The sequence below is a fragment of the Typopeltis vanoorti genome, chromosome 12 (assembly GCF_054136105.1).
Source record: "Typopeltis vanoorti isolate ZY-2024b chromosome 12, IOZ_Tvanoo_1.0, whole genome shotgun sequence".
Taxonomy (NCBI): domain Eukaryota; kingdom Metazoa; phylum Arthropoda; class Arachnida; order Uropygi; family Thelyphonidae; genus Typopeltis; species Typopeltis vanoorti.
In genome coordinates this window covers 117,383,631-117,398,042 of record NC_143560.1, presented here as the reverse complement: position 1 = coordinate 117,398,042, position 14,412 = coordinate 117,383,631, and the positions used below count along the sequence as shown (strand labels likewise).

The window sequence follows — 14,412 nt, the reverse complement described above, 5'->3', positions numbered from 1 at the left end:
TTGTTATTAGGAATTCTTTTTTTTTCTTTTTTTCTAGGAAACACAACTTTTCATGTATAATGGAAGCAAGCATGTAGTGCTATCTTCAAAGTTAAAAATTCAGATAGCAATGAAGAATTTTAGATGCTCTTGACCTCTGTTCTCACATCAGTGCCTGTCACCTCTCTACCAGCTGCACCAGTAAAAGTTATCCTTTCATAGTTATTATTTCTCCTGCTTTGCCACATAATGAAAAAATATATATTTGGTATTTCCTTTTGCCTGTTCAGCTAATTTCCCCTCATAATATGATTGTGCCTCATTCTGGTCACCTTACTTGTCTGATCCTTCTACTGTTCATGAGTGGCTGGTCACTTTTCTCCTTATATATCCTCCACAACATTTTCTTTTTTTTTTTTTTGGCAGCTCATGCTTAACCCATCCATCCCGATTTATTACTCAACCCAATTTATCCTCCTGACCTTGGGTATACAATGTGATATTGCTTCCTCCATGCACTGTGAATATCCTTCCCTTGAATTTTATGCCATGGTACTGCTTCAAGTTGCCTCTTAAGTATCATAATCACCTGCCTTATAGTTCCACATATACCCTTTCTTAACTGGAATTTCCACATGTTTTGCTTTCTCCTAAGTCAAGACCACATAATCACTTGCCTTTGAAGGCAGTGTAACCACCTTAGTTATGGTCAGGTCTTCTACCCTTGTTACAAGGGGGGTAGAAGTAGAAGACACATTCTGCTTTAAGTAATTATCTCTCAGTAAGTGTATAAATTCCATTTCCTGCCATGTGATGTTTCCTCCTTTCAGTTTATGTCTCTGAAGTTGAAGTCCCCTATAATAATTACTCGACTTGCACTCATTGTAATCTGCTGATATATGTCTTCTGCATCATCCCTGGCACCCCCCGGCCTATAGCAGCAATCTAAATTTAGATTTTGTCTTATTGGCCTCAATCTCAAAGCACATAGACTCAAAAGAACTGCCATCTGTCCAACTGCCTCCTAATCTTGTTGGCTACCATTCATTAGCAGTATCCCTTACCCCTCCCCCCTGAGATTACTAAATCTATCCAGTTCTATCCCTGTAACTATGTCATCTGCTGTTGGCATCCCCTTGGGTCTCCAACTACTTTTACATTCTGAATTGACTATCCCATTCCATATTGTTGCCTGAGAGACTAGATTCTGCATTTTTTGTTCTTTTACTTCATAAGTGCATCTGTCCTAATTGCTTTAGTTTTCCTGACTTTGCACTTCCACACATCTAACTCCAAATTCATTTACAGTCCTGTACAAATCTTTCCATCCATCAAAATAGCTGTGGTTTTGAATCCTACATCAGTCATGAATTTCATGGAAGCCTGATTTTTTTTTTTTTTTTGTAATGTTTTGCATAACAAAAAAAAAAAAAATTCATAGGAAAAAGCTTATGGTTGTGATAAAATTCAAAACTGTTTTTGTGGATTAAATTTAGACTGCCAAGGCTAATGAATACTTAACTGTTGTTAGGAAATGGTCAGCACATTGTCACCAATCTGCTAGATATTGTATATGAGGGGGGGGGGATGTGGGAAGTTCTGATAAACACCTAGAATAAAAATGATATTAAAGCAACTGATAAACTACAAGAAAGAACATATGAGGATATAAGAACATAAGTTACCTTCATGCCTCTTTACTAGTATGTTCTTTCTTGTGGTTATATCAGTTGCTTTAATATCATTTTTGTTCTAGGTGTTTATCAGAATACTCCAGATTTCCTTCCCCCTCCCTTGTATATTACAAGTTTTTTGTTCTAGTCTTTTTAATATTCTTTTTTGTCATACATATATATAAGAACTATGTAGACTTTTATGCTTCAGAAATACTAACTGTTCTAGAAATTTGCATTTATTTCTGATGTTTTTCTTTCTTTCTTTCCATCACATATAACGATTTCTATATGATGCTGAGAATGTACTATGGAAAATAATGCATTTATCTCAAACAGTAATTATCTTAATGGTGCTACATGCACCTGAAAAAATTGCTGATCTTGTAAGTTATTTTACTTTTTGATGCATTATTACAATTTATCTGTCTCATGCCAGTTTATAAATATTTTAATCCAATTTTGTTTTTCTAACTTCCACTATCATTTGAGCTAGCCTGATTGTCCAAGTGTAAGCATGCCCTGTAAGCAAAAGGCTGTGTGAATCCCAGCATGGGCATGGATGTTTGTTGTGGTCTTAATAATTCTGTGTGGAAAAGGTTTCTGCAACCATGCCACTATTTCATCTAGCAAACACTTCACTGCTAAAACTGTATAAAGTAAAGTGACCACATAGTATCCAATAAGAGACATGAAATATGAAAAACTAACTAGTTAGCTATCAGTTGGCTGTTGTCGCTCTTTTAATGCTTGATTTAACTGTCTGAACCTTCATCAAGCGACAAATGAATCTAACCAGAAAAGTAATTAAGTAATGGAATTAAATATATCCAAATTACACTAATGAAAATGAACAATATATTATATTATAATATAGCTGCAAATGATTAAAAAAGTGTTGGAGTAATATTATTATTAAGAGTCATCAAGGGAGGCCACATACTACATGCACCAGCTGTCATATTTGTTCTTGAATTCATTCATAATACTTGTACACAACATCCAAATTGCAAGCCATTTGTTACATCGTGACTTCTTTTTCTTATTGTTCTTGAAATGTCGTCCTATACATGCCTACTATAACTGACTCCTAGCTTTAGTTCTTGGGAGACACTTCCCTTTTGATTTCTGATAAAATTTAAATTTTAACTGTGCCAGTCAGAAACTATGGACGGAGATTTTTCTCATCCCGAGAGAGTATACCAGAAATTAAATTGCTATCTAAACAGACTAAGAGATTAAATAACATTGGCGATCATGTAATTTGCATTACATGATCGCCAATGTAATGCAAATTACATTGGCGATACCATAATTAAATCTATGGTATCCCCTCTATACATAGGTCCGAAATTTTTGTAAGTAGAAGGCAGATAACAAAGATGGTTTCAGAACTGTACAATGATAGTTATGAGGATCGGCTGAGGGAATGTGGACTGCAGAGTTTGGTGGGTAGAAGGAGAGGTGATATGATTGAGACTTTTAAACTGTTGAGAGGTGGTTACAGGGTTGACACTGGGGAGTTCTTTCGCTTGGTTGAACAGTGGGAAGGAGTGATGACAAGAGGCCATCCCTGAAAGCAGGGCCGGATTTCTACTTGCTAAGGCCCTAAGCTATACAAAACCCAGAGGCCCCCTACTGTTTTAAATTACCTCAGCTGGTCTTTTTGTTTTTTTTATTTGAGGCCCCGGCAAATTGCAAGGCCCTAAGCTGTAGCTTTTTTAGCTTATACGTAAATCTGGCACTACTTGGAAGTTACGAAAGGAAACTGTGAGCAAGAGGGTGAGGAGTGGTTTCTTTGCATGGGGGGGGTGGTTGAACCATGGAATGCATTGCCTGATGGAGTGGTGAGAGCTAGAACGGTCAATGAGTGGTATGATAGAGTTTGTGTTTCTTGGGGGGGGGGGGAGACCTCCCCTCGATGAGTCTTGATAGACTTTGTGTTTCTTAGGTTTAACTCAGATTTAAGTTAACAAAATACAAGTTACATTTTAGATTACACATTCTAAAAACATATGCATCAATAATCTCACCACTAAGTTATCTGTTATTCAAATTGAGACTCTTAAATTCCACCCTCAAAAAAACATCTACTAAGTTTAAGTATCTTGACTAGATATCTCTGCATCACAATTAAACTCAAAATCAAACAATTATCGTGTCCACACTTTAAGTGTAAGTCAGGCTCACATACAGTACTACAATTATTCGTTTCATTCAACAAACCGTTCAAAAGTCATGTCTCCCCTTGGTGAAAATTAAGACTAGCACAAGTCTTCTATCACAGACAATCAGTCTAAAACAGTCACTAGAACACTAAGAGCAAACGTGTATAGAATTCTTCCTTTCTGTGTCCTCTTTTTCTTCTCTACGATTTACTACTATATAAGAAAAATAAAGTGCTGTACTTTACCATCTTGTCTTTACAAAGGAGGGTTCCTTGGTTTTGGCCACGTGCTCACTTCGGATATGGCAAGACTTCCTTATCAATCAGCTCACTTCCATGGTTACTGCAATTCACTTATTTCTTCCTCGAAGGATGTCCTTCACTGCCTTCACATTGATCTAGGCTTACCAATGGCTCTATCTGAGAATCTGGCATCATTCCGCAGGTAGCTTTGTTCATCTTGGATCTAACAGCAACGGAAGGTAGTTGCTGGTCACCGGCAACAAGCTTCCTCAGCCATGCAGGCTCGAATGGGAACACAGGAACAGAAAATCAAGAGAGCATTTCAAATTGCATGCAGTTACTTTTATTCTGCTTTCGAGCGCCCTCTTTCAGCACTTTACTCATATTCATGTCTCCTTCCCATTCGTTGTCATGGATGATGTCACATCTCCTCCCTCCTTTAAGTACTGCTTGCTTGTTTTCCTCGAGTGCTTATTCACCTTGCGTTACATCATGTCGTCATTAGGTAGTGACCTTTTGGACTCTCGTTGGCTGGTAGATGTGGAGTTTTTATCTTGCACAGAGCATAATTTACATCTATGTTTTCAACATTATATTTCTATGTTAGACATGTAATTTAACACATTAGAATTTGACTATAATACTTTCACAATTCATTTTTAATCTACACGTTCCATGTTTTTATCTTATTTAATCATACATTATAATTTTAACTTTGATACCCTTTTCTAACTAGACTGTGACATGTTTTTTTTTTTTTTTTGACAGAGTGTGTTTATCATTCCTTTTCTTGAAAGTACAGGCATATCTTTGCATAATTTTGTCTCTTCTTGTTAGATCTTAGAAGAATGGCTCAAAATATGATAGGACCCTTATTCTAGATCTAATACAGTCCAATCACGCACCACTCTACGAGAGAAAAATCTAGATCTCATCCCCTTCTTGGTGGCATTCATTCTCAGCTTCAAAGGATGCCCTCTTGTCCTTTCCCCAATCTTCATAAAATAAAAAATTCCATCAAATGAAATCCTGTATGACCCTTTCAGAAGTTTGTAAGTCTCAATTATATCACCCTCTTTCTCCTGTTTGTTTGCAGTCAAAAAATTCTCAATCTGATATCATTTTTAACATCCTTCTTTGCACTTTCTCCACTTTATTAGAATCACAATGGAAAGCAGGAGATCAAACCTACAAGCAGTAGTCCAAGTGAGGTCTTATCCTTGTAAAAAGGCAAAATGACATCCTCTCTTTAAATGTGAAAGTTTGTTTCAGCAATGCAGTTGTATTTGCAATCTTTGCTACATGGCTCCTGAACTTCAACTTACTATCTACTAACACTCCGAGATCCTTAGTCTGATCAGTTTCTTCTAGCATAATATAATACAACATTGGATATCTAATCATGCCAAGGTGCATGACTTTGCATTTACTGACATCCATTTCAGATAAAATGCAAAAAACAGAAGAATGGAGAGATGTCTGCTAAACATAAGACTTGGAAATAAAATCCAATATCTGAAACAAAATTTTTAGATATTGGAGGAAACATACTTCAAAAGAAATGGAAATGGGTGGGACAAATTGCAAGACTCAAGGACAATAGATAGAAAAACGTTTTACTGGAGTGACAGCCATATGAAGGTAAAAGATCAGCTAGAAGACCTGAACAAAGATGGTCAGATGATATAAGAAAAACAGTTGGAACTCTTTGGCACCAACAAGCTCAGGATAGAGTTGGGAGACACCTATAGAAAGAAGTAGCTATAAAAAGGGTTGAAAGAAGATGCGATTCCTCCAAGAATTCATCATGCATCCCACTAAGAGTATTTTTCTCTGTTAATTACATGTGTTCTCTGGCTGATTTGCCTATGTGCAGATTAAACAAGAATACAATTTTTCACAGAGTATAATTTACTTTTCTCATCAACAAAGTTTTTTCACTTGATTGCAGTAATAATGAAATGGGATTGTAGGAAGATGACAGGTCTGAAATATATGGATACTTTGGGTGCATTTAATGATAGAGATATGTTGCATTTGTGGCAAAGATAGGGATAGAAATTGAAGAGTATAGCTTATTTCAGCAGCATAGGGAAGGTAAACTGGGTGGTGGAGTGTTGCTTATATTAAAAGGTGAATTATACCCTCTAAGGGGAAATGGCACTAGTGCCTTTGAGTATGGTGTTATGTACAAGTGGAATGTCAACCTACCAGGAAACATAGATTGCAATGAGTAGTAGCTCGGGCAAATTAGTTTTGCAAGTGCAAAATCAGTGATCATTATGGGAGATTTTTAAGTAATCATGATATAAACTAGGCAGAGGAAACAGTAGACTGTAGTCAGGGAACTAAACTTGTGGAATTCTTGAGGGACAATTGTCTTAGGCAGCGTGTGGCAGAATGAACACAAGGATTAATAATTTTGAACTTGGTCATGGCATTAGACCTTGAGTGAAGAAACTACCATCTATGCAATGGCACTGCTATTATTATTAGTAGAAGTAGTACGGCCAACTCCAAGGAGTCCTTAGACTCATCGAGGGAGGCCCTAACATCATGTCTAGAACAACTATTCAACATTCACACAGTATCTATCATATACAGTCATGGCACACACAACAGACTCTGGCAGCTTATTCCACTCATTCACCATTCTCCAAGTAAAAACCTAGCTCTAACACCCTTGCTAACCACACTCTTGCCCAGCTTCCATGGATGGCCCCTAGTCCTCCTACCACCAGCTCAAAAACATCTTCTGAATTAATCTTATAGAAACCCTTCAGTAATTTGAATGTCTCAATCATTTCACCCCTTTTCTGCCTATCAACCAATTTCTGAAACCTACAAATCTTCAACCTGCTATCAACTTGGTCACTTGTCTCTGGATCCTCTCCACCTCCTCCCCATCAAGAAGAAACCCTGGTGCCCAAATTTGGGCACAGTAGCCTAGGTGGGGTCTTATCAAGGCTCGATACATAGAAACAATAACCTGTTTATCTCTGCTCGTCAAAGTATTTTTCAGCAACCAAGTGATTTGATGAGCTGATTTAGCCACTTTTGTGATGTGAAAACCCCTAAACTTCAACTCCCTATCCCCCAACACTCCCAAATCCCTAGCCTCGTCAATCTCCTGGAGTACAGTTCCACCAATGTGGTATACTGCTGCTAATCTTTTCACCCCAAAATGCATAACCTTACATTTTGCCACATTAAAATGGCATCCATTCACCTTAGCCCAGCCTTCCAAACTATCCAAATCATCCTGCAAAATTTCGACATCCTGTGCATTCACTATTGCTCTACCCAACTTTGCATCATCAGCAAACAAGTGAACACTTCCTCTCAAATCCTTTCTATATCATTGATGAACAAATTGAAAAGCAGTGGTCCAAGAACAGAGCCCTCTGGCACTCCACTAGTCACAAGCCGTCTTTTAGACTCTACGCCTGAATAAACCACTCTCTGATATCTCTCCATCAACCACCCTCCTATCCATTTCACCAACCCTATATCCATTGCCATATGCTGCAGTTTACTGATTAGAATTCCATTTGGTATCCTGCCAAAGGCCTTAGCAAGGTCCAGTAGGATCACTGTAAACCCATTACCCTTATCCAGTTCAGCCGTCACTGTGTTATAAAACGTGAGCAAGTTACTGAGGCATGATCTACCCTTCACAAACCATGCTGTCCCATACAGTATCCCATTTTCATCTATCCATTCCTGTATTCTCCTCTTGACTATTTTCTTCAAGACCTTGACAATGATTCCTTATATGCTGATCGGTCGGTAATTTACAACAGCAGCTTGGAACCTCCTTTATGTAGTGGAACTATTTTCCCCTCTTTCCACCCCCTCAGGGACCTCAACATTCCTTAAAATCATTCTGCCATGTACAGTTTTTCTTTTACTTGCAGCACGTTGAAAGAACTAGTTGGGATTCTCTTTAGCCTGCATGGCTAATTTTCTTTCATAATCCGCTTTTGCTTTTCTTACCACACTCGTTAACCTTCTGGCCTGCGCTTTATATCGTTCATGTGCCTGCAGTTGACCTTTCTCCTTAAATTCCCTCCATAGTTGTTTCTTTTTTTTTTTTGGAGCTCAAGCTTAATGGTCTTATTCATCCATTTAACCCCTACTGGATTTACTATCCGGACTTTAGGTAAACAGTCAGCCATTGCCTCCTGCAAACACTCCTTAACCACCTCCCATGCACTATTAACATCCAGCCCTTGCAGTTTTACATGCCATGGCACTGAACCAACTTTTGAGCAACAACCAATGTTGCTCTCCTTCCTCTTCCCAGAAACTTTCATTACCTAGGTTAATAACATTGCCATTTCCACAGTACACAGGGGAAGGAGAGCAACATAGTGGCATTGCATAGATGGTAGCACAGTGGAGGTATTTAACTTTAAACTACTTTGTATTTCTCCTGTGGTTAAGATTTTTGGGGGAAAAAAAAAAAAAACTGGTAAGAGCTCATATACAGAGTTGGACAGATTAATGCAATATTACTTATGAAAGCCAGCATGGATTCAGAGAAGAGAAACTCTTGTTTAATAATCTGGTTGCCTTTTATAATACAGCAATAAGAGCAATGGATGACAGGAAGACATATACTATAATTTGATAGATTTTGCAAAGACTAAATTTAAATAGATAGCATTCTACATAATAAGTGGATATATTTCAGTTTGAAAGTATAGGTTTAAGCATCAGAGAGAGAGAGATGTATTGTGGGAAAGTTACAAGTGGAGTTCCACAGGGTTCAGCACTGAGACTGTTACTATTGTACCTTGATTACAGGGAGAATATTCTGCTGTTTACAGGTAATGTGAAGCTTGAAAGAAACAACAGTAATAATGCTGATAGCAACTCTAAAGAAGGATTTCAATAAACTAAAGGGTCAAAGCTGTATAACTGGAAAGGTGAAAATGCAAATTTAATACAGCATAAATGTAAGAATTGCTACACAGAGGGGGAAGTACCATACTCAGTTGGTAAAAGATAGAAAATTCAGAAGACTTGTTCCAAAGACAACCCAATTGACTACTAAAATAGTGAAAAGGACATTGAGCAACATACATAAAAGGTAATATAATAGTAGTTCCATTATATAGTCCTCATTAGACCACATTTAGATTATTTGGGTATCAGGTTACCATGATTAGAAGGATGAAGTAATCTTGGAGAATATACCAAAGTGGATAACAAAGATTAGGATGAACTGTACAATGCTGAGGATACACTGAGGGCAAGCAAACTACAGAGTTTGGTAGATAGAAGACAAAGTGGAAATATATGGTGAGACATTTAAACTGTTGAAGTATACTGGATTAACTGGGGCTGAAGGGTCAAAGCTGTATAACTGAGAGGAGACCTCCACATAGCCTTTAAAGGAATGCAGAGAACCGACCAGGGCTACTGATCTAATGTCCAATCCACACATTCTTGTGGTGTACCCTGTTGGGTATCTACCTGGATACCAAACAAACGAGGATGGGCTGGAAATTTGGGATTTAGCTGACCAAATTGTCTCAAACCAATATAAAAAATGATGACACAAAATGACAAAATTTCATGCCAGCTGTGGCGTCGCCCTTGTTTTTTTCACCAGGGAACCAGGGCAAACAGCGAAAAGTCAGCTGCTGGAATGAATCTGAAATCAAACCCCAACTCAACATCACCAGAGTTAAAGATCGGTACTATCAACATAAGAAGAAGCCTGAATGGCAAAGAAATGGAGCTAGCTGAGGAATTAGATAAGTACCAGATCGATATAATAGGGGTGACTGAAACAAAAAAAGACCAAAACTGGTGAGATCTTTCTGAGCAATAAATACAAAATGTTATATTCAGGCAATGAAAATCAAGGAAAAGAAGGAGTAGCCATAGTATTCAACACTTAAATACGAGGCTAATCTTCTTGAATGGCAGGCAGTCTCAAGTAGAGTGATGTGAGCAAATATGAGAATGGGGAACTGGACAATGAGACTTATTTGTGCCTATGGTCCCACAGAAAGGTCTACTAAGGTAGAAGTGAAGGAATTTTTTGAGACTCTAGAAAAAGCTACTGACACAATGAAAAAGGAAAAGTTGGTCCTTGTTGGGGATCTAAATAGCAGAGTAGGAAGTGATTGTCAGACATACAAAAATATTTTGGGAAAATTTGGAGAAAAGAGCAAAGCTAATAATAATGGCAAATATCTGTTGGATTTCTGCTCAGGACATGGACTGGTTATTACTAACACCATGTTCCAACATAAAAATGTGCACAAATTCACATGGAGAGAAGAGGCAAGGAATAAGAAAAGTCTCATTGACTATGTTATTGTTGCTAATGACGTTTTCTCCCTGGTGCAGGATACCAGAGTGTACAGAGGATTTGAAATTGGAAGTGATCACTCTTTAGTCTTGAGCAGGATAAAATTGAATTTCATATTCAAAAGAATGACATGTAAGAAAGTTTTAAAGTGAATAAAAGTTGAGCAGCTCTCAGATGTGAACTGTAGACTAAAATACACAAATATTATTGAAGAAAAAACGAAGAGTTTGAGAACAGGTTCCAAACCTTGGAGATTTAGTGACAAACCTTAAAGAAAACCCTGATTGATTCAGCCAGAGAGGCATGTGGTGAGGTTGTCTGCAAGGATAGAAAAATCAGAACTTCCTGGTGGATACAGGAAGTTAAAGAGGGAGTGAAGGAAAAGAAGAAAGCATATCAAAAGTTCCTGGCAAATAAGTCAGCTTGTGCTCTTAGAGAATATAGAGACAAATGTAAGAAAGCTAAAACTGTATAAAACTAGCTAAACAAAAGTCATGGGAGGACTTTGCAAGAACATAGAAAATAAATATCAAGAAAGTGGTAAGATATTTTGGAGGTTGTTGAAGAAGCTTAGAAATGGAGGAAAGAGTGCTGTAAAAGAAGTTAGAGATGATAAAGGTGACATGAAAACAGGAGAAAAAGATATCCTTGAAGTATGGAGTAATTACTTCAAAAAATTACTAAATGAAACAAGCAGTGATAGCACAATGGTAAAAAAACACACAACAGGCATACAGTCAGGAATATATATCCATACTTGAAGTAGAAAAAACCATCAAAGGCTTGAAATGTGGAAAGGCAGCAGGAGTAGATGATATTCAACCAGAAATGCTGAAGTATGGTGGTATAAGTCTTACAGTGGCTTCACAAAGATTATTGAAGCATAGTTCAAAAGGCCTGGATAGAAGAACGAATCCTGATGATTGGAGTAGAGCTCTAATAGTACCCATATATAAAAAGGGAAATAAAACTGAATGTGAGAATTACAGAGATATTTTACTACTGAGTGTTCTGGGTAAGATTTATGCCAGTATTTATGACAAGGTGCCAAGAGAGAAGCTATTCAATATGCTACAGTTATATGGTGTCAATGGGGCATTATATCGAGCAATACTTAGTCTTTATTTGAGTTGTAAGTCAGCAGTTAGAATTGAAGGAAGTACAGGAAGATGGTTTGATGTTAAATCTGGTGTGAGACAAGGATGTACATTATCCCCTCTGTTATTCACTATCTATATGGATCACATTGTGAAGGAAAGTGGTATTAAACATGATATGAGAATTGGAGATGTTAATGTCAGCTCTTTGCTTTGTGTGGACGATGTTATACTTCTAAATAAATCCACTACAAGTTTGCAAGATTCCCTGACTAAATTGAATAACTGTTGTAATAGATATGGTATGAAGGTCAGCAATAAAAAGACAAAGACAATGAAAATAGGTAGAATTGTTGAAAATGTCAACTGTGTTTTGAACGGAGAACCTGTGGAACAAATAAAACTTTTCAGCTACTTGGGCAGGATTTTTAGTGAAGATGGTAAATTAAATATGGAAATGGACAACAGAATGAACAAAGCTGGTATGGTAGGAAATCAATTGAATAAATTCATATGGAATAAGAGAGAAATTAGTTGGAACTCTAAGTTAGCTGTATACAAGACAGTGTTCAAACCAGTTTTAACTTATGGATCTGAGAGCTGGGTCAGAAGTAAAACACTCGACCAAAGACTAGAGACCGCAGATATGAGAGTCCTGAGAAAGATTAGAGGCGTGAACAGATGGCATCAATGGCAATATCATATTAAAAACGAGGATATTAGGAAAGAACTTGACATTGTCAGCATCCAGGAATGCATATACAGAGCTAATCTCAGGTGGTATGATCACTTAAACAGAATAGGCGAGGAAAGATTAGCAAAACAAGTGTACTCTGCCAGGTTGGCAGGAAAACGACCCAGAGGAAGACCAAGATATAGGTCGATTGATACGGTACAAAGTGCCTTCAACGATAGAAATATAAGATCTGATAATGTTGGAGTCTTGACAAGTAACAGACTGATTTGGAGGAAAATTGTAGATAGGAAGTTAGCAATGATGTAAATTTTTCATGTTGTACTATCATATCCTGTACACCCCTTGAGAGTACATGTCAGGAATTTGATGATGATGATTTCTCAAAAGGTAAAATTAAGGGAAGGAAAGAGACAAAGTTCGATCCATAGAAGTTGCAAAAGGAAATAGTGAACAACAGTGCCAGTTTTTTTTGTTTAGAGAGGGATAGGGACAGAGATTGCAGACAGTAATTAGCTTTAAGGAGTGGTGTGATAGACTGTGTTGTCTATGGCAGACCAATTGTCGTGAATCTTGTAACTCCGTGGTGATCCAAAATAATAATAATAATAATAAATATTATTACACGGTTTGGAAAGAGGTCAACAGACATCATAGTGTGAGGAACACATGACCATGGTGCTCACCCTAATAAGATGTAGGACTTCCTTTCACTGTGATGAGTGCCAGCAATCCTGTGGGACATATTTACCACAAGCGTATGATAATGATCAGTGGGATTTTTGCCTCATTATATGCCTACAGTTAGAATGGCCCAATTTCCTGCTGCTGCTGAACTCTTCTGGGCAGATGTTCCTTGAGACCAAACCCAGTGTCCCAGTTCATCCCACAGATGTTCAATAGGTTTGAGGATCAGGGCTCTGTGGAATCCAGTCAAGTGTGATGACATTCATGTCTGCAAACCATCTGCAAACCACACAGTTACAGCAGCAGCCCTATGACACTGTGCATTATCATGCTGAAAGAGACAGTGGCCAGTTCCATAGAAATGCCACAAAGTAGGAAGTGTTGCATTGTCCAGAATGTACAGATACCTCTCAGAGTGCAATGTTTATGACAACCACAAATAGAGTTTCAAGGAAAAACCAGGGAAAACAGGATCATATCATCATCTGGTAAGAGATGTTCCCTGGCCATCACTCAGTAGAGCCTGTAGTGTGATTTGTCACTCCATAACACAGTTTTTCAAGCTTCCACACCCCACTGTACGTGCTCTTTGCACCACTGAAGATGATGCTGCATGCATATTGGTTCAAGTATGTGGGACTTGCATATTGCAGTCTTACCAAGGAATTGCATGTTGTGAGTCTCGGTTCTGAATGTTTTTGTGCAGATTCATGTTCCAGTTGATGCCAGAAACTCTATATTCAACATATAGGTTGACAGTTTTTACATATTATCCTTCATCGCACCCTACGGTCACATTCAGTGAGTGTGGTGGGTAGCCCTTGCAGTTGACTCTCTGTGCTTCGATCTCAGTATGGTGTCACTGATTATTGACCTGGGATAGCCCAATTTTTCAACAGTTTACCAAACAGATAGACCTGCAACATGGCATCCTATCACACCTGTTTCAAACTCTGTTAGTTCCCTTCTCGCAATCACTTCACATGGACACAGTTGCGCTGCCTAGGAAGGATCATATTCCTCCAATTTATACTAGCTACAACCATGTGACTCGTTACATGGCATAATGCACCTTGCCCATGGGGATTTGTTGACTTCTTTCCAAGCAGTGTATTAGTACAGTGATCTTTCCATTATCCATTTATATTGGAAAATTGATCAGCTGAAGGACTTAAGTAATTTAAAGATTGTTTAGGTTCAATAATTGAGAGATAACTCACAACCAGTGATATTCTGGAAGACTTATGCAATTTTTTAATTATATATTCCAATATTGTAAACATTTAAACATTTGAATAACTTTTTCTCTGATCATTGAATCTATAACTAACACAAACTACAGCATTATCCACTAGACCAAAAGTTATGATGATGCCTTGGAATTAAAAATCCTAATTTTTTTATGGTTATTTTTTTACATGATTCTTACACATGCTGTAAGAAATGTCTTTTGATAAGATCTATTAAATGATGGTTTTTTCTAATTTCTGTCTTCTCAAAAATTATAATTGCAATTTATGAAAAGTGGCTTTAAGCCATAAGAA

The 14,412-nt window shown here is 37.6% G+C and overlaps 1 protein-coding gene across 5 annotated transcripts in view; it reads left to right on the top strand.

Moving 5' to 3' along the window:
• The window catches only part of LOC150101167 (synaptic vesicle glycoprotein 2C-like), a 408,918-nt gene that overhangs the window by 371,394 nt on the left and 23,112 nt on the right, over positions 1 to 14,412 (top strand). The window lies entirely within an intron of this gene.